General features: G+C 34.9%; 1 pseudogene; it reads left to right on the forward strand.

Moving 5' to 3' along the window:
- The first annotated feature begins 4,617 nt into the window (after window positions 1-4,617).
- Window positions 4,618-8,367, forward strand: LOC127107432 (disease resistance protein RUN1-like; annotated as a pseudogene).
- The last annotated feature ends 13,547 nt before the right edge of the window (window positions 8,368-21,914 follow it).

The raw sequence follows: 21,914 nt of genomic DNA on the forward strand, positions 1-21,914 counted from the left end.
CAGCAAATTAAAGAAGAGCCAAGGAGGACACAGTAACTTGTGACAGATTTGCGGGAATCTGGGCAACGCGCCCAGTCAGAATCAACAAAGGCAGAGAGTTTAAGGGCACTAGAAGCTGAAAAGAAGAGGCCTTTAGCAGGAACAGACTTAAGGTATCGAAGTAGCTTCATGGCAGCTTGGTAATGAGGTTGTAGAGGGCAAGAGACATATTGGCTTAAATGCTGAACAACATAAGCTATGTCAGGCCTTGAATTGGTTAAGTAGATGAGTCTTCCAATGAGTCTCCTGTAAGAAGTGGAATCAGATAGTTTTTCACCTTCAGTAGCTGATAGTTTAGTGTAAGGATCAAAGGGAACCAATGAAGGTTTTGAAGCAAGTAAACCACTGTCCTCCAAAAGGTCTAATGTATACTTTCTCTGGTTGAAGAAAATGCCAGTCTTAGATCTAGCTATTTCAAAACCAAGGAAAAACCGCAACTGTCCAAGATTTTTGATCTTGAAGTTGGTATTTAGTTGTTGTTTGACAAATTGAATTTCCTGCATTGAATCTCCTGCAAGAACTATGTCGTCAACATACACCAATAAAGCAGTAAAAGCACAAGGAGAGGCCTTAATATAAAGGGAATGGTCTGCTTGTGATTGAGAATATCCTATGGAGATTAGAAAGGAAGAGAGCTTGGAATACCACTGCCTACTTGCTTGCTTCAATCCATACAGGGATTTATGGAGTCTGCACACTTTAGAAGGAGAATTAGCAAACATACCAGGTGGGAGACACATATACACTTCTTCATTTAAATCCCCATGTAAAAATGCGTTGTTCACATCCAGTTGTTCCAAGTGCCAACCTTTGATTGCTGCAATGGCCAAAAGGACTCTAACTGTTGTGATTTTAGCAACAGGTGAAAAAGTGTCAAAATAGTCCAGCCCTTCCATTTGTGTGTACCCTTTTTCTACTAGTCTTGCTTTGTACCTTTCGATGGATCCATCATCTTTGTATTTGATCTTATAAACCCACCTACAACCAATGGGATGTTTACCATGTGGCAAGTCAACTACATCCCAAGTGTGATTCTCTGCAAGGGCCAGTAGTTCAACATTCATAGTCTTTCTCCAACAGTCAAGTTTGTTGGCTTGGGAAAATGTTTTAGGTTCAGTATTGGAGGATATGGTGCAACAGAAATGTTTATAAGAAGGAGCACATTTATTATAAGTGAGAACAGATGATAGAGGATATTTGATATGATGCTCAAAAGGATGTAAAGAATGCAATGCATTGTATGCAGAATAACAATGATAATCATTCAAATAACTAGGTGGATTGGAATTCCTAGTGGATTGTCTTAAAGGTACAATAGCATTAGGGTTACTGTCTGTATCAGGTAAGGGTGTAGCAGATTGGGTAGTAGGTGTAGTTTGTGTGTTGGACTGAGGTGAGGAATTGGTATCAGTATGTATAGGTTGTGGAGATGTAAAAGTTTGGTCATTTGTTATTAAGGGTGTATGGTTATTAGAGTCAGTAGTAGGGGTAGCAGAACCTAGGGACACGTCAATGTCAGAATGAGGATTGTCATTGGGAAGAGGAATAACAGATGGGTTATTACTATTGTCAAGGGTCATATCAGTGGGGCCAGGTGTGTGTGGAGTATTGGTTATGTCATCAAAAGGAGTGAGATGACTGTCAACAAAAGGTTGTGTATTTTGAGAAGAAGCTTTAGCTGTTTTAAAAGGGAATGTATTTTCATAGAAAACCACATTTCTAGAGACAAAAGTGGTGTTGCTATGCAAATCGTAAAAAATAAAACCTTTGGTTCCATCTTTGTATCCCAAGAATATACATTTTCTGGCTCTTGAGTCAAATTTTGTTCTGTGATTGGTGAGGGTGGCAGCATACCCAAGACAACCAAAAACCTTCAAGTGGATAAGGGAGGGGGGTTCTGAAAATAAAACTTCATGAGGACACTTGGAATTGAGTAAGGGAGTAGGGAGCCTATTGATCAAGTGTATGGCATGTTGGATACAAAAGTTCCACATGTTTAATGGAACATGAAAGTGAAAATAAAGGCTTCTAGCTACATTGAGGATATGTTGATGTTTTCTTTCAACTATCCCATTTTGTTGGGGTGTTTCTACACAAGTCTTTTGGTGTAAGATACCTTTGGATAATAGGAAGTTGCCTAGAGTGGCAAACTCTGTGCCATTATCAGTTCTCAAACATTTTAAAGAAGTATTGAATTGAGTCTCAATGTAGGCTATGAACTGAATAATGCTAGTTCTCACTTGGTCTTTAGTTTTAAGAAAGATGACCCAAGTGTATCTACTGTGATCATCAACAAATGTAAGAAAGTATTTGTGTCCAAAAAAAGATATGGTAGAAAAAGGTCCCCAAACATCAGCATGTAGCATATCAAAAATAGCAGAAGAAGTAGTATTGCTAATAGGAAAAGGCAATTTTCTTTGTTTACCAAAATGACATGAATCACAAGGATTATGAGTATTTTTACATGGTATAAAAGGATAAACTTTTGACATATTTTTCAAGCCTAAATCAGAAAGGTGTCATAATCTCAAATGCCAAAGATTACAATTGTCATTGGAAATAGAATTGTGAATTGAAGACTGAGGAGTGGATGACAAAATATATAGTCCTCTTTCCAAATTAGCTGTACCAATCATTTTCTTGGAATGATTCTGCATTATGGTACAGGAGTTAGCATTGAAATGCACGGAAGAATCATGTCCATTAACAAGTCTAGCTATGGAAATCAAATTAACATGGAAACTAGGAATATAGAGGACATTATGCAATGTTAAATTGGCTGAAATAGAAACAGAGCCAGACATGGATGCAATGAGATGTGAGTCATCTGGTAGATTAACATGAATAGGTATTATAGGTTTTGAATGCAAAAAGATATGTTTGTCAAAAGAAATATGATCTGTTGCACCAGTGTCAAGGATCCAAAGATTGGGATTCTTACCATTGGGATTGGAGGAAAGAGATGTCATGGCAAATGGGGATGTTGATATAGAGTTGGCTTTTGGGTTGGATTTTGACTGTTGGATCAATTCTATGATGTTGTTGTACTGTTCTTGAGTGAACCAAAAAGGGGATGTAGCTGGAACTTGCTGTGGTACTTCTGCAGCAGTGTTGAGGATAGCATTGCTCTGCGAAAAACTACCATTATTTTGAGGCTTAGCTTTCCCTTTGAAACCTGGTGGAAAACCATGTTTGATAAAACAAGCTTCAGCTGTGTGATTTGTTCTTCCACAGTGAGTGCATATGCGATTGTTGCCTCGAGCACCAGAATTGCCTTGATTCTTCCACTTAGAGTTACCTGTCTTGTTAGGTGCAGTGCTAGAATTAATGTGAAAAGAAGCAACTTCCTCAGAATTGCTAGTGGCTGGTGTAGTATCAGGAACAAAGTGATTTAATTCATGTTCTTGTTGAATTACCAAGGAGAAAGCTTTATCAATATCCGGTAACGGGTTCATCATCATAATCTGTGATTTGGAATGAGTGAACTTTTCATTCAATCCCTTGAGAAAACGGATAACACAATCTTGTGCTCTATATGTCTTCATCGAAGCAATAGCACCACACGAACACAGTATTGCGCAAGAACATCCAAGAATCGGACGGTAATTGTCAAGTTCATCCCATAGAACCTTCAATTGAGTATAGTAATTTGAGACGTCGAGAGTACCTTGACGAAGCTTATACAAATCCTCTTGTATATCTGAGATGCGAAAAATATCGTTGTGTGAGAAGCGAGTCTGCAAGTTACGCCAAACACCCGCAGCACTATCGATCCAAAGAACGGACTTAGCTATCGATTCAGAGATTGAACGATGCAGCCATGAAAGGACCATGGTATTGCAACGAATCCACGGTGCATAGAGCGGATCTGCAACCGGAGGTTTGGTGAGTGTTCCATCAATGAATTTCTCCTTGTTCTTGGAGATCAATGCAATGTGCACCGTGGATCATGTGTGATAGTTTTTATCATCAAGCAATGGAGAAACAAGAACAATTTGGATTTTCATTGGGATGTAAGTAGAAAGGGTTTGTGGAATTTGTGGAGTAATCGATATAATTCTGGTAAGCCATTGATGAACAAGAATCAAGGACAGAAAAGAGAAAGGGAAAAACCAGAGTATGCGGAAGCCAGAAGAAGAAGGAGAAACAATGGCTACCAGAGCTATGAAAGCTCTGATACCATGTCGATAATGCGTGAATAGGCCACAAACTCCATGGAAAAGTTGTAGTAATACAAGAAGAAGAGGAAGAAAGTAAAGATTAAAGATGTGATTATTGTTATTACTAGTAAAGTGGTTACACTCTATGCTATATATACACAAAGGGTAATAACAGAAATAACTGATAGATAGAAGGATGTAACTAACTAGCTACGTGTCAAGCACAGATAGGCTAAATATGTACAAGCCTAAAATGGCTAATATTGACAGGTAATAAGATCCGTTCATGCAGGGTGTAAGGGTGTTAAATACAAGGGTGGGGTGTCGAGTATAATCTCAAAACAAATGGGAGGACAGAAATTGCAAGGCCCAAACACATTAAAAGAGACGGTAGTTGAAAAGAAGCTGAATTTGACAATTAGCCAGTTGGAGGAGAACCGATGTAAGGCGTGTGCAGTTTTTAACCTTGTCTCTGCAGGTATGTTGAAAGACATATTCAATAGTATATCACAGTATTGGAAATTCAAGTTGTTGCCTAGGTTAGTAAATTTATCAGATTAGTGGCTTGTTAGTGTATTCCCTCTCAAGTTAGTGTATATTGTTCTCATCCTAATCAGTTATATAATGTGCTTCATCTAATACAATGTATAGAATCACATTATGGTGCACTTTCTCTAGCAATACTATATGTATTTTCATAATTGTTAATGAAATTTCCCTCTTTTTGATTATTTTTTGCAACTACACACAACAATAAGGTTTGCATTTGGAAGTCAACAATGCAGTAACAGTAAATTCCACCTTCTTTCTTCCTAACAAGGTGAGAGCAAGTTATCATAAATCCATCTAGCAATTTTATCCATGGAATAGCTATTGATAATGTTATCATAAATCTGTCTCTTTGGTAAAAAATTTATAACTATGTAGAATGCTGACGCCATCAAATATAAATGTTTTGATAGTTCATTTGATGCATACATTATTAAAGCTTCAACGCAGATGTATAATATTGGAGATTAACACAGGTCCAATTCCAATTCGATAACGTAACAGAAACACAGAAATTGAACACCATGACAGAGTCAAGTACTATGAACTGGATCTGAAATTTCAAGATAAAGGGGGCTAGTTCAAGTGTTATTGGTTTGGTTAAATTGGATGTGTAATAATAATTACAAAATCAGTTCATAGAAATTAATCTCTTTAATATTACTATTTTAAATTGCAATTTGTGTATGTGAACATAATCTATTTTGGTATTAGGTGAATAAAGTGGGGTATATTGTTTATTTTTAATAAGAAAAAATCAACTAACATGTTATTGCTAAGAACTTAGAAGAAGCAGACTTGAAGTTGCAAGAAAGTTATTAATATTAAGTAAAAACTTGTTCACATCACAGCTAATTACTCCCTCTTCTTTCCTTCTTTCCACTGCAGTAGCAAAATCCTTCTACTAGCAATTTAGCTTATTCAGATGGCCAGCACCAGCAGTAATAATAGTATCATCGTAAGCGGCAGCAACACCTCTTTATCTTTGGTGACATCAACAAGGAGAAACTATTTTGATGTGTTTGTGAGCTTTAGAGGTAAAGATACTCGCTTCAATTTCACTGATCATCTTTTTGCAGCCCTCCAAAGAAAAGGTATTTATGCATTCAGGGATGACACTAAGCTCAACAAAGGTGAATCCATAGCACCTGAGCTCCTTCGAGTAATCCAACACTCTCAGATTTTCATTGTTGTTTTCTCTAAGAACTATGCTTCCTCCACTTGGTGTTTGAGAGAATTGGAACACATCCTTCTTCACTGCGGTCAACCACCGGAAAAACGTCTTCTGCCTGTTTTCTATGATGTTGATCCTTCTGATGTGAGACATCAAAAAGGAACTTACGATGAAGCCTTGGCTAAACATGAGCAAAGATTCCAACAAGATTCTGATAAGGTGCGAAGATGGAGGGAAGTTCTAGCACAAGTTGCAGATCTCTCTGGCTGGGACGTGCGTCATAAGTAATCTTCCTTATAGATACTATATAAAATTGATGCTCTTAATTTTTGCAAATTTTAAACCTTTGAAACATAAATTTAGTAATTAATCAAAAAGCCCTTACAAAAATATTTCATTTAAACAATATTTTTTCCTAAAAGGGAAAAACAACTCTATCATGCAAATGACTTTTTGTTTTAGTTATGGTTTGGTGTTGTTGGTTAACTGTTTTAAACCTGCAGGCCACAATATGCAGAGATTGAAAAGATTGTTGAAGAGGTTATAAATATATTAGGTTACAAATTTTCAAGTCTTCCAAAGAATTTAGTAGGGATGCACTCTCCTATACACAAATTAGAAAAGCATTTATTTTTGGACTCGCTTGATGATGTCCGTGTTGTAGGAATTTCTGGAATGGGTGGAATAGGGAAGGCAACTCTTGCTACTGCTTTATACCACAAAATCTCTCATCAATTTCATGTGTGCTGCTTTATTGATGATTTCAGCAAAAGTTATAGGCAAGATGGTCCGATCAGGGCACAAAAACAAATTCTACTTCAAACTGTAGGCGATCAACAACTTCAAACATGCAACTCTTACAACACATCTAACTTAATACGAAGTAGGCTACATCGTGTAAAGCCCTTATAATTATTGACAATATTGATCAAGTTGAGCAACTCGAGAAATTAGATCGTAAATGGTTTGGTCGGGGAAGTAGAATAATTATAATTTCCAGAGACGAGCATATATTGAAAGAGTATGGAGTGGATGTTGTTTACAAAGTTTCACTCTTGAATGAAAAAAACTCTCTTCAATTACGAAGTCGAAAAGCTTTTAAACTTGATCATACGTGACTAGTTACGATAACTTGGCATTTGACATACTACAATATGCAAAAGGCTTGCCACTTGCAATTAGAGTATTGGGATCATTTTTGTACGGTCGTAACATCTCTGAATGGGAAAGTGCATTGGCAAGATTGAGAGAAAGTCCAAACAAAGATATCATGGATGTGTTGCGATTAAGTTTCGATGGGTTGGAGGAAACGGAAAAAGAAATATTCCTTCATATTGCTTGTTTATTCAAGCATGGCACTGACGAATGTTCTTAATTGTTGTGGATTTCAAGCTGAGATTGGATTGAGAGTTCTAGTTGATAAATCACTTATAAGTCTTTCGGAAGAGATTCATACAGTAATAATGCATGGTTTGTTAGAAGAGTTGGGCCAAAACATTGTTCTAGAAGAATCAAGAAAGTGGAGCAGGGTTTGGCTCCCGGAACAGTTCTACAATGTTAAGTTGGAGAATATGGTAAACTAGTAGTTTGAAAATATAAAACTTATTTTGAAATTTATTAAAAAAATTCTTTCTTTTTTGAAATGTTTTAGGAAAAGAAGGTTCAAGCCGTTTGTCATAATAGTGGAAAAGATTCAATGATCATGGCTGAAGCTTTGTCAAAAATGAGCCATCTAAGATTGCTCATAATGAAGGGAGTTAATATTTCAGAAAACTTGAGTTTCCTTTCTAACGAGTTAAGATACATGGAGTGGTATAGATATCCTTTCAAGTATTTGCCATCAAGTTTTCATCCCAATCAACTTGTTGAATTGATCTTGAGGTACAGCAGCATCAAACAACTATGGAAAGGCAAGAAGGTATTGTGTATATTCCTTTTTTGTTTATTCTTTCCTGTTAAGAATGTAACATGAACAAATCAGGAAAAAAAATGCCTCCTCCCCCTCTTTAGTTAAATTTATGCGCAAAATGAGAGTTTATTTTTGTATTTTTGTTGGTCTGTGACAGTATTCATCATTGTATGTTGGATTTTGATATTCTTTGTGACGAAGATACACGTTCAATTCATATGAATTGTACAGTTCAGAAGTGTGGGTATCATTGGGTATATAAACAAGATCATGAGTCGCTGCCAAAACTCCTTATCTCGGAAGTGAAAGTTTTTGGCAATTGAAGGTGAGGCACAACCACAATTGTATATCTGATTATATAAAAACCATATTGAACCAAACTAGTAGTATGTGTATCATAATGAACAATCAATAAATAGTGAATGCAGAAAATGTAACCTATAGTGATCACAACATAAATATTTCCTCATATGTGACCCTTTTGTATTTTGAAAACAACAATTAAAATTGAGAAACACGAGTAATGGATTGCTTTATACATAGAGAGATCAACCAAAGCACGAATGTAGCTAAAAACAGAGGTGAAAAGTTGATCATTCAATGAGTATGCCACTGACTAAGCAATGAAATAGGAACATAATTTGTTTTGTATCATCACTTTTTCTCTTCTTCTTTTCTTTTGTTAGTCTAACTAAATGTGTCATGTTCCTTTTTATGAGCCTGTTGAAATATAGGTTCGATCAAGATTTGTTTCTCTGGAATAATATAGGTTCGATCAAGATTTGTTTCTCTAGAGTGCCAAAAGCAAGCATGACATCATTATGGACATAAAGTCCCAAAGTATGGAACCCTAGAAATAGGCTGGCCCAACTTAAATGGGATATGATAGTTTCTTTGTGCTCTAACATTCTTGCCAATACATTATCCGTGTTCAGTTCGGGATTGTAATCTCGAATAAAAAAGATAGTTCCATGAACAAAAGTGTGGTTTCCCTTAACCAAGCCACTGCCTATGAGTCGCCGGCTCATTCTTCAACAGGCACGCGGTCAGAGCCCCAGCTCCTCCCACTGCTTGGGAGCTTACAGTTTCATGTTTTATTTCACTCCCTGCTAGGTGTTCTTTTCACCTTTCCCTCACGATACTACTTCACTATCGGTCACCCAGGAGTATTTAGCATGCTCCTTGCTCATTCACACGGGATTTCACGTGTCCCATATTATCCAATCTCAAAAATCTATTCACACGGATTCTCATAATCTATTAATTTTAATTTGGTACAAATTAATTTCTTTTTTAAGAGAATAGACTAAATTGATTTCTAACTTCACATAATCAAGCGGAAAAAAAACAAAGAACAACTGCCAATAGTTTATATCTATGTGACTATAAAACAATCATAAGTTTTATTTCAATGATAAATTAGAGTTAGAGTGATAATATATATATATATATATATATATATATATATATATATATATATATATATATATATATATATATATATATATATATATATATATATAAAATAGTAAAACTCTATTTACAATAATGTCTTTTACCATAAATATTGTTGATTAGCTATCACAAGTTTAGTCTAGATTTCTGTTTTTCATACGAGATGACATGCATCTCTTTATGCCTTCTTTATAGTATTTTTATAATAATAATATTAAAATATATAGAATTTGTAACATGGATATGTAAAAGTTGATCCAAATTAAATTGTATAAAATTGTATTGGATTGAATTTTTCAATTAATTATTTACAACCAATTGAAGTGCAAGTAATTTTATATTTGAATTAGATTTTTTTTCAAAACCGATCTAATTCACATTGCGAACCCTGTAATCACTATTATCATCACTATTTTAATTGTCTGTTTGATTTCTTTGTCGTGCATTAGCGGTTAGTGGTTTACCAATTTAAAAAAATTTGGCGTCTAATTCGACAACTAATGGTTATTGATTTTAAGGCTATAGTGATTGAAATGACAGTCACTAAGATGCAAACTAATATTAAAACAATATTATAAAATAATAGATTTAAAATAATATATAAAATATAATATATTAAAAATTTTAATTACAAAATAAGAAAGATCTATTATGTTTGAAACAAATCAAACATTAAAAATAAATAGATAAACTAAAATAATAAATAGTATTTTAGACCGCCGATAAGACCCAATACAGAAGACCCAAAAGCCAGCACTAAAGATGCACATGAGAAGAATATGTGAGCTCTCATTACCAACTAGAGCAGACAATCTCAAACTCTTAACCGCTATATACATAGTCCAAATCAATGAGATGATCTACCATATAACATGTTGTGTGCCACATAGGCAATTCTTAACCGCTACCACTATATAAGAAGAAGATAAGTGTGTCATTTTCAAATATATTCAAATCCATCTCTACTTTGAATCACTTTTCATATTCTCATTCATTTGAGTGTTTGAGTATTAACCTTGCAAGTCCATCCTGCACAGTATCGAAAGATCTACACCATGACATCAAAAATCCACCTCATTAATTCATTCATAATTTTGGTTCTATAACAAAACAATTGCGCCATCAATGACAATCAAACTAATTTGATTCCTACGATTCTCTATGATTCCATGCAAGAAACCTCTATTACTGCATCGAAGATTCAAATTTAAGGTCTCTAATCATCTAGTTACCAGTATCCTCCTCCGAAGATAGGAAATTAAACATCTCCCGCTATAGTGACCTCCAAGGCAACTAGGTTTACTAAAGTTGTTATTGATCCCGCTGTGGCGGAAGCCAACAAAAATCCTCCTTGTTTTCCTCCTCCAAAAGTTAAGGATCTAGTGTTAATAGCTTCACTGTCTGCTCCAATAACACAAAACATAGCTCCTCTAAGAGTCCCTCTAGGAGCGTTCAAACTTGTTCCATAACTTGACCTGACCGTCAAACTAACCTCTCTTCACCATGCTAAATAAGACCTTAGATAGTGTATTTTTTATTTTAGACATCGCTTATTTTTAATGTATAAGTGTTGGCTTAAGATCACTTTAGACAGCACTTTCTGTTAAAAGAGCTTGTGTAAATCCTCTTAAGGCAACACTTTTTGATAAAAGCGCTGGCGTAAGGAATCATTAGACAACATGTTTTGATAAAAGCGTCAGCTTAAGTGCTCAATAGGCAACACTTTATTATAAAAGCATTGGCGTAAAGCATCATTAGGTAGCACTTTTTGATAAAAGCGTTGACTTAAATGCTCTATAGATAACGTTTTTTTTATAAAAGCGCTGGTGTAAGTCCACTTTAGGCAGTACTTTTTATTAAAAGTGTTGGCGTAAGGTATCGTTAGATAGTGTTATCTCATAAAGGTGTTAGAATAAGTAATCGATAGGTAGCACTTTCTGCTAAAAGCGCTGATGTAAGTCTCTTTAGGCACTATTTTTTATACTTTCTTATAAAAGTGTTGGTGTACGACATCATTAGGCAGTACTTTCTGATAAAAGCGCTGGTGTAAGTTATTATTAGACATCGCTTTCCACTAATAAGCATTGATTTTATATGCTTTAGGCAACACAAATTCTCCTGATGTATATAATTATAAAACAATACAAATGAATTGGGCAATGAATACTCATAATTATTTTTTTCAACATCAAATTTTTGTTTAAATTTTCATAATCATATATTTATAATATAATGTGATCAATAAGAACTATATTACACCAAAATATAATAAAAATCATTTTTAAAAAAATAACTGAAATTTGCATAAACTTCATAATCCCTCTTATACAAATTCAAAAGTATATATATATATATATATATATATATATATATATATATATATATATATATATATATATATAATAGTGATAACCTATATCTTTTCAAAATTACTTTAACATTGGATATATGCTTGTTCAGACTATGTCTTCTTCCAAATCTTTTATTTTTATATACTCTACACATAAAATATTTAAGTGATCTTTAATCCAAATTTTTACTTAAAAAATATTAAAATAAACTAATTTAAATAGAAATAAAAGTTTTAATCAACGAACCTCAATGACATATCAAATTTGTAAGCGGAAAACACCTGCATTTATAGAGTAGCTTAATGGTAATAAATAAATAAATTTAAAAGAAAATGTGATTGATTTATTAGTACGAAAATATTTTCATTCCTTTTTTATTTCATAAGAAAATCCTTCTTTCCAGCGATCGCACAACAAACAAAACATCAATTAAACTGAAACTCAACATTCATTATATGATAATTTATGAATAAATTGAAAATAGAATATTAAAATACATAAAAAAAATGTAAATTTAAAAATTAGAGAAAATACAATTACCCAAAATTGGAATTTAAATTTGATGAATATATCGGTTATGTTCATCCGATTGTTTTTGTGCAAATCGAAGTTATGGTGATGATATAAGAACAAAATGGTGGTGTTAATCGATATTTTAAATGAGGTAAAAAAAGGATGAAAAATAAAATAAATATAAAAATGTAACTAGTTAAAATTTTGATTTGATATTAAAATTTTCTTCATTCCTTAACCACCCTGCCTCCCACTTTCTCTAATTATCTTCTTAGAACTTACGCTTATTATGCTCTAATTCATTAAATTTTTATTATCTTTTTCCGTTTTTTTTATTTGTTCGTTAGTTAATTGACTCATGAATCTAGACCACTTATGTATTAACTAACACCCCTTTATTTTTAACACTTGCTCCAATTAAATTACACGCTTTCACTTATTTATATTATTCACTTATAAATAAAATATTATTTATTAATATAATTATATTTAAATAATATCATATTTATAAATTTATTAAAAAACTAAAAAAATATAATATTAATACTTTGAGAATATATTTTTCTAAATATAATTAGTGATATTTTTGAAGTTTCTAATGCCATTTTTTTAGTATTATATAATTAGTTTAATTTTTTAAGTTTCTAAGGTAATTTTTTTTTAAAATTATAATAATCAAATAAATTTTTAAAGTTTCAGAAATAAAATTGAGAATTTATTTTTGAAAATGTAATTAGTGATATTTTTGAAGTTCAAAAATTGAGAATTTATTTTTGAAAATATAATTAGTGATATTTTTGAAGTTCTTAATGCCAAAAGCCCGTTAATATATACTATGTATGGGAGAATTTTAAGCAAAAGTTTGTTAACTTATCTCTTCAGAAATGTTTGGAGTTCAAACCCTCTCATACGATAAATTTTTAATATATAATAATTAGTTAAAAGTTTTAAAAATTTTAATGTTAATTTTTTAAAATTTATAATTAGTTAAATTTTTAGAATTTTTAGAAAAAATGAATAATTAAAAAATATATTTATTTGTCTCTGTTAACACAGACAAAATGGTTCTGTTCTGCGTTTCTTATTAGAAACTCAATGGGCCAAGTTTATAGACTTAGCAGTACAACTACCTAGAAAATAGGAAACTACCTCACACACTAACAGCATATCTTAAGTGTGTGCAAGACTTAGCAATACAACTTACTACCTAGAACATAGGAAACTACCTCACACACTAACAGCATATCCTAAGTGTGAGAGAAAATAGGAATTGAAAGCAACAAACAATTAATTAAAAACAAACAATAGAAATAATTCTAAAAATCAAACTGACTTATTCAACAGTTCCTCCCTTAAACCGTAGGCTCCTTGCAACAGTTTATCTCAGACTCATCAAGCATTCCTAGAGCACTTAACATATGTTGGAATTCTTCAACTTTAAGTGGCTTTGCCACGATGTCTGCTAATTGATCTCTTGTATTGCAATAATTCAGCTCAATAACACAATCATTACATAAATTTCTCAAAAAATGAAACCGAACATCAATATGTTTACTTCTTCCATGCAAAACTGGATTTTTGAATAATTTAATTGTTGAGACATTATCACAAAACACCACAGTAGCTCCTTCTTGACAATGACTTAGATGTTCCAAAATTCTTCTCGGCCAAACACATTGACAAGCACATAACGCGGTTGTTATAAACTCTGCTTCTGTTGTGGATAAGCTAACAACCGGCTGCTTCTTCGACACCCAAGAAATAACACCTCCTCCCAGCAAGAAAGCATAGCCCGAAGTGCTTTTCCTGTCATCAAGGTCTCCTGCATAATCACTGTCGGTATAAGCAATTAATTCTTCATTTCCTCCAGCCTTATAGAAAATTCCCAGATTTTGGGTGCCTTGTAGATATCTCAAAATTCGCTTTGCTACCAAGTAATGACTCTCCTTTGGCTCTTCCATAAAGCGACTTATTAAACTGACAGAATATGCAATATTTGGTCTTGTAGTTGTGAGGTACATAAGACTTCCCACAAGTTGTTTAAATAGAGTCGTATCAACCTTCACTCCTTTGTCTTCTTTTAGTAACTTGCTTCCTGGAACTATAGGACTCTTCACGGGATTACAATCAGACATGTTAAATTTGTTTAACATATCCTTAATATATTTCTTTTTCCCAACGAAGATACCATTGCAACCTTGCAAAACTTCAATGCCCAAAAAATATCTCATCTTGTCTAAGTCAGTCATTGCAAATTCTTTCATCATCATAGTTTTGAACTCTTGAAACATCGACATATCATTACCGGTATATATAAGATCATCTACATAAACACACACAATTAAAATTTCACCTTTCTCTTTCTTCTTCATAAATAAAGTGTGTTCATGTGGACATTTCAAAAAATCATTTCCTGCAAGATAGGATTCCAACTTGTTGTACCAGGCTCTAGGAGCCTGCTTAAGGCCATACAAGGCCTTCTTAAGCTTGTATACTTGATGCTCACATCCTCGAAATACATAACATAGTGGCTGCTCTAGGTAGACATTTTCGTTGATTGCTCCATGTAAGAAAGTGTTGAAAAGTATATCTTCGGCAAATATTTTATATCGTATCCACAGAGATTGGTTGATATTACCGCCGTTCTATAATCCAAATGTTATAAGTTTAGAAAGTAACAAGGTTGTTTTGTTTGGAAAATTATCTTGTGAGTAAATGTCACTAAAAATAGTAGAATGATTTTAATCAAATATAAAAGCTTGGCAAGATTGGAGTTCACTATTTCAAATGCTTATGATTCCTTATGATAAATAAATAGATTCAAGATTATTGATGATGTTCAAGTATCCTCTCAAAGTCATTTATGTCTAAATGATATTGTGATAATCACTATATTGATCCTTAGACGATCTCTCCACCAAACTATCAATATAGCAATCTTTAATGCTTAATACCCAAGAAGAGTAATGAGTAAATCTATCTCTACAACTTATTCACTACTTGAAAATCTGTTTTATGTCAAGACTCAAATAATCTCTCTCGACAACTACTTAAATCTGGTTTTCAACTTAGAGCAAAAACAGTATTCAATACATCAACAATCTTTATCATACATCAAATGGATTACATAAACATATGAGAATAGCTACTACCTCCAATCTTGACAAAGGGGAGTTTAGCTCCTCATCATCATTGTTCAAAGCAGAAAGTTAAAGAAGAAAAACTCTGTTTTTCTCTCTTACAAAAATCTCTCAATATCAATGTGTGAATGATAATGAATGAATGTGAATAATGTGTTTTTCTCTCCTAAAAGAGTTGACATTTCCTTAATTGATCATTTCCATCCAAAGCAGAAAAGTTATCCCAAGGCAGACACCAAAATGGCAAAACCAACTGACCTTCAAAACAACACTTTTGACCCAAAAATCAGTTTGCTGGATTCGCAGGGTTCGCGAGGCGAACTATGTTCGCGGCGCGAACTGACACTGTCATTCAGTTCGCGGGGCGAACTTTGTTCGTGGGGCGAAGCGAAGCTGCCTCAGTTTCCTTACTTTGCAAGCTTCATCCAAAATCTTCCATATTATGATGCTGCAATCCAAAGCTTTCTCATCCAAAAATTCTACAAAACTAACAAATATGTGAAATAACTATTCAAAACAAAATAAATTAAACCTAATTGCATTTATACAAAATAGTGAGAATAAAAGTGTGTAATTACATCAAAACTTGGTAAAAGAAACCAATAAAATGATATAAAAAGTAGTACCAATTGGTCCCTAACAACTCTCCCCAACTTAGCATTTTGTTTGTCCCTAAACAAAAGTTTCCACCCTTACAACCAAAGCAATGACACAAAAGATTGAAACAAGGATTTACCAAGGACATTCAAATGGTTCAAAAGCGTTTGGCATTTTCTCAATTCACCTATCTCAATTCTAGACAAAACATGAATAAGGGAAATGGTTGAGTGCAAAAATCATTCCAAGGAATTCAAAGCCATATATGTCAAAATTGAATCAAACTTACACACACATCATATTGATGATGAATAACATGAAGGGTTACTTTCACTCATTCAAGCAATTAAATCAACAACAACTCAAATCATGCGGTTATCACAACAAATACCAAATTATGTGAAAAATGTTAATCAAGAGGTCTTTCAAGGGTTATAATGTGGCTTAGGTTACAAGAAAGGATATGATTAAGAGAATTCAACCAAATTGCCTATCCTAAGGGAGCATTCCCAAATATTCAACTCTACACAATTTCCATTTCTTTGATCCCTATTTTTTTTCTTTTTCCTTTTACATCCACACAACCATGAGCATTTCTTTGCTTCTTTTTTTTTCTTTGCTCTATGGTTTCAAGGGTGATTTCTTTTTCTTGTTTCTTTTCATATTTTCACCCTTTTATAAAAACTCACTTTTCCAAGTTTCTAATCAACTTTTCACTTTACTCTCCCCAACTTTAGATTCCAAAACCAAATTTATTCAATAATGCTCCCTACTTAGACATAAGCAAAAGACAAAATTTTGCAAACAACTCGGTTTGAGGTTTCAACTGATACAAAAGAAATTAGGATTCATTTATTCCACAATTTTCAATTGATTTCACAATGATCAATCAAATGAATCCTAAAATAAGCTCAAAGGGGTTTAACTAAGGATTATTCCTCACAAGGTTAGTTGATTCAAACTTTTTGGTCAAGTGGTTTTTCTCACAAACAATGCCTCTATCATTTTCAAAATTTTCACACAAAAATAGATTGATGCATGATTTAGCATGATAAGAATGAGTTAAAATAAAGCTCGGTTTCCCGCTTTTTAGTGTACAATGGAAAGCTTCCTCACAAATGGTTAAGTCCTATTTTGATTCAAAGATGACATACATTTCAATGAGTTTATGATATGAAATTTGCACAAACCATCAAACTACTCATGTTAAGTCTAGAAAGCGATAAAGTGTACCTTGAAATACCGACACTAATTCTTATCATCACCACTCGAGGTGTCCTATGCTTCTTTCTTTGTGATCATTTCTCGGTTGCTTTAAGCTTGACTTAAGAGTAAGAACAATTAAACAAAAAATGTTGGTAAACCAATTTGATTGTAACACACTTAAATCTCAAAAAGTATTCATGCAATTATCAAGTCAAACTCTAAAGTTCAACAAACTTCTCAATCTTCCTTCAACTTATCGCCATGGATTACACCACCTCTTGCACCCCCCAAAAAAAAATTGGCTTGCCCTCAGGCCACTTAGCATAATCAACAAAATCCTCTTAGGAAGGGAATGGAGAGGGGAAGTTTTGAAATTTGGAGGTTTGGACGTGGAGTAGCGAGGTTGTTGAAAGAATCTCCTAAGTTCGTGAAAATAGGAATGAAACGAAAATGACATAAAACAAAAGGTTTTTTTTTTTTCAGTTCGCGGGGCGAACTGAAGGAAATTTCAAAAAAAATGGTTCTGCCATTCACTGTTCGCGGGGCGAACCTTGTTCGCGGCGCGAACTGAAGCTGTGAATTCAGTTCGCGGGGCGAACAGTGTTCGCGGGGCGAACGGTAAAAAACAGAACCCAATTTTTTCAAAATTTAACACAGCAGAAACTCACACAACAGAAAAAAAATTACAACGCAGGCTTACAATGTTGGGTTGCCTCCCAACAAGCGCTTTGTTTAACGTCGTTTGAGCTCGACGGTTCAACGGTCTTCACGATCCGGCTTTGTTGAGCAACTTCCTCACGGGCTTTGTTGTCTTCAATAGGTTCTTAATGAACCTTCGATAAAATCTGATACCACCCGTTTTCGGAACTACTTGCACAACACTTACCCATTCACCATCGGAGATAGAACAATTAGTCTCGGCCTCTACTAGTTTGACAACTTCCTTCTTTTTCAGCACTCGTATCAATTGATCCTCCTCATTTGTGGACAATGTATTGCTAATGACCACCGGTTTAGTACAGTCATCACCAAGGAACACATACTTTAAATGCGGCTCTAGTTTTGGCTCTTCCACTTTCTTTGTCATATCCAAGCCTTCATTTGTCTCTTCATGATAAACAAGTTCTCCACAAGACTCTAATTCATGCAACATTGCTTCCATCTCGTTTCCTTCATTTTTGGTTGAAACTTTGTAGACTCCGATAAGAGATTTCTCTGATGGATTAGAAACATGAACCTGGTTTGCAATCTCCACTAGTCCCTCCTTGGTGGCATCGATTCGGAAGGAGTCACACTTACCATTGAAATGCTTTTTGGCTTCAAAAAGATTGAAGGCTACCTCTTCATCTTGCACCCTCACTTTCATTAGTCCATCATCAATATCAATCATCATTCGGGCCATTTTCATGAATATTCTTCCAAGAATTATAGGAACATCACGATCCTCATCCATGTCTACTATCACAAAATCTACCAGAAACAAGAATTTGTCCACCTTCACTAACATGTCTTGAGCAACTCCATATGGTGAAGTGGTAGACTTATCCGCTAGTTGTAAAGTCATCCTTGTAGATTTGATCTCAACATTTCCCAATCTTTTGACAATGGATAGGGGAATTAAATTGATGCTAGATCCCAAGTCAATCAAGCCATTACCCATGTAGGTGTCTCCAATGGTTACCGGTAAAACAACTCGGCCCGGATCGGACTCCTTCCTTGGTAGAGTCTTTTGGATGATAGCACTACACCGTGCATCAAGCAGTATGGTCTCGTCTTCCACGTGTCTTCTTTTCTTTGTAAGAATGTCCTTCATGAACTTGGCATACCGTGGCATTTGTTCTAATGCATCAGCAAATGGAATGTTGATTTGAAGTTGCTTGAAGATGTCCATGAACCGTGCATAGTGTCTAGCATTATCCTTCTTTGACGGTGCGTGCGGATATGGTAGATGTTGAACTGGAATGACATTCACTCCTTTGTCTCCTTTTTTCTTATTTCTTGGTTTGATTTCCTTATTCATTTCATCTTCACACTGTTGTTCCTCCATCAATTGCTGGTTCTGCTGTTTTCGCGGCGCGAAGGGAGATCGCGACGCGAACTGAGCAGTTTCAGCCACTTTATCCTTTCCACAAGCCACGTCCTCATTTTCCAGCACAGCATCCATATCATTCTCAACTGTAATTTCCTCACCTTTTTTACTTGTCAACTCTCTACCGCTTCTAGTAAAAATTGCTTTACAATGCTCCTTTGGGTTGGGTTGAGTGTTAGCGGAGAAAGAAGATCCTGCATTTTGTTCCGACAGTTGCTTTGCAAGTTGGCCTACTTGAGTTTCCAGATTTTTAATTGCTGCTTCGTTACTCTTCTGATTTGCCATGGAAGCTTGCATGAATTGTTGAAGAGTATCCTCTAACGTGGAACTTCCTCCTTGCGACTACTGTCCTTGAAAATTTGGATGTTGGTAAGGACTTTGCTGCTGAAAATTTTGATTGTTGAACCTTGATGGTTGACAACCTTGATTGTTCCTTTGATAGCCTTGATTTTGATTGTTCACATAGCTTACTTCTTCTAGTGGAGGACAAAAACCAGTAGGGTGGTCTCCTTGACATAATTCGCAACATGCTACTTGATGTCGAACTTGAGACCCTTGAATTTCCTTCATTTGCTGTGGAAGCTTGGCAATTTGTTGAGTAAGCAACTCCACTTGTTGAGAGAGTAGCTTGTTTTGAGCAAGAATGGCGTCATTGGTATTTAACTCAAGAACTCCCGGTTTACGTTGTGAAGGGCTACGGTCATGTTGACTTTGGCGATCATTGAGTGCCATCCGATCAATAATGACTTTAGCTTCTTCCGCATTCTTTGACATAAGAGAGCCACCCGCGGTAGCATCCAAAAGTGTTCTGTGAGTTGATTGGAGCCCATTTAGAAAAATATGGACTTGAGTGAGCTCATCAAAACCGTGACCCTTGCATTTTCTCAACATTGACTTGAATCTTTCCCAAGCCTCATTTAAAGACTCGTTACCTCCTTGAGTGAATACCGCAATAGCCGTTTTGGCTTCCATGAATCGGGATTGAGGAAAATATCTTTCTAAGAACTTTTCTTCTAGCAAATTCCAATCCGTCATCACTCTTGGTGCTTGATCAAGGTACCACTCTTTTGCCTTTCCCACTAAGGAGTGTGGGAACATCCTCTTGAATAATGCTTCTTCACCCGCTTCATCAATTCCCGTCGAACCCGCAATCTCATAGAATTTGATGAGATGGGAGTACGGATCTTCATGGTCCATTCCGGTTAATGGATTTGCATAGAGAAGTTGGAGGATTCCGGTCTTCATCTCCGTATTTCTTCCTCCACGGGAAAATTGAGCATTCCTTCTTGGACTATTAGCGGACTGAATGACAGTGTATATTTGAATGGGAGCGCCAACTTGTTTTTCAACTAATGCTTTAAACTCTTTAAATGCATCAAAAGTTTCACTTTTCTCCGTAAGAAAATATACCCATACTTTCCTACTTAAATCATCAATGAAAGTGAGTATGTACCTTTTATTTCCATTGGATGTAGGATTGATAGGACCGCAAATATCTGAGTGAATTAACTGCAACAACTGAGATGCCCTCCAATTACTTTGTCGTGGAAAAGGGTCTCGTTGATGTTTCCCTTTGAGGCAATGTTCACAAAGTTGAGATGTTGGTTTAAAGGAGGGCAACCCTTTCACCATATCATGCTCCATTAAAGTTTTCAGTCCACTGTAGCTCAAGTGACCATAACGAGAGTGTCATACTTGAGCTGGTGGCACAGAACTGACCTGAAAGCAGGATTGGAAGACTCCAGATTTTACATGAATAACAAACATATGATTAGTAGTCATGTAGGTTTCAAAAATAAGGCCATTTTATTTAAACACTTTACACTTGTTTTGCTTCATTTCAACTGTTAACCCTCTTTCCAGAAGTTGCCCCACACTAAATAAATTATTTTTCAGCTCAGGCACATAAAATACATCATCTAGAAAATGCACAACTCCGTTTATCAAAAGTTTAACCATACCTTTTCCACAGACCTTTGGAGCATAATTATTCCCTAATTTCACTTCATCTGAAAAACTTTCATCAATGGAGGAGAACCAATCCTTTCTTCCTGTCATGTGGTTGCTGCAGCCTAAATCGATAAACCACATGTCTTGTGTGTTTGATTTTCCCTCTGATGAAAGTTGTGCCATGAGTAACATTGCTTCCTCATTGGTCTCAACATAATTTGCAATGTTGTCCTGTGGTTTCTTTGGGCACTCATATTGAAAATGTCCAAACTCATGACAGTAATAACATTCCATTGTTGCCTTGTTTACTCGTTGTCTGCCTCCTCTGCCTCTTCCTCGAGCAAATCCACTCTGAAAGTCACCTCTTCCACGGCCACGGCCAGTATTTGTCTCATCTCGAGTTACTTTCAACACTTGCTCTTCATGTGAATTGTGCCCATTCATTCGTTGTTCGTGTACCAACAAACTACTTTGGAGTTCATCTATAGTCATGGAATCCAAAACATGAGATTCTTCGATAGAACACACTACATAATCATACCTGGAGGTCATTGAGCGAAGAATCTTTTCGACAACAGTAAGATCCGACATTTGTTCACCGTACATTCGCATCTTATTTGCAATAGTGAGAGTTCGAGCAAAATAGTCATTAACTGATTCTCCATTCTTCATCTGCAAAATCTCCCACTCACGTCGTAGGGCTTGAAGTTGTGCTCGCTTCACTCTAGCAGTGCCTTGGTATTTCTGTTTTAAGGAATCCCAGATCTCTTTTGATGTCTCCT

The sequence above is a fragment of the Lathyrus oleraceus genome, chromosome 7 (assembly GCF_024323335.1).
Source record: "Lathyrus oleraceus cultivar Zhongwan6 chromosome 7, CAAS_Psat_ZW6_1.0, whole genome shotgun sequence".
In the NCBI taxonomy this organism is placed as follows: Eukaryota; Viridiplantae; Streptophyta; class Magnoliopsida; order Fabales; family Fabaceae; genus Lathyrus; species Lathyrus oleraceus.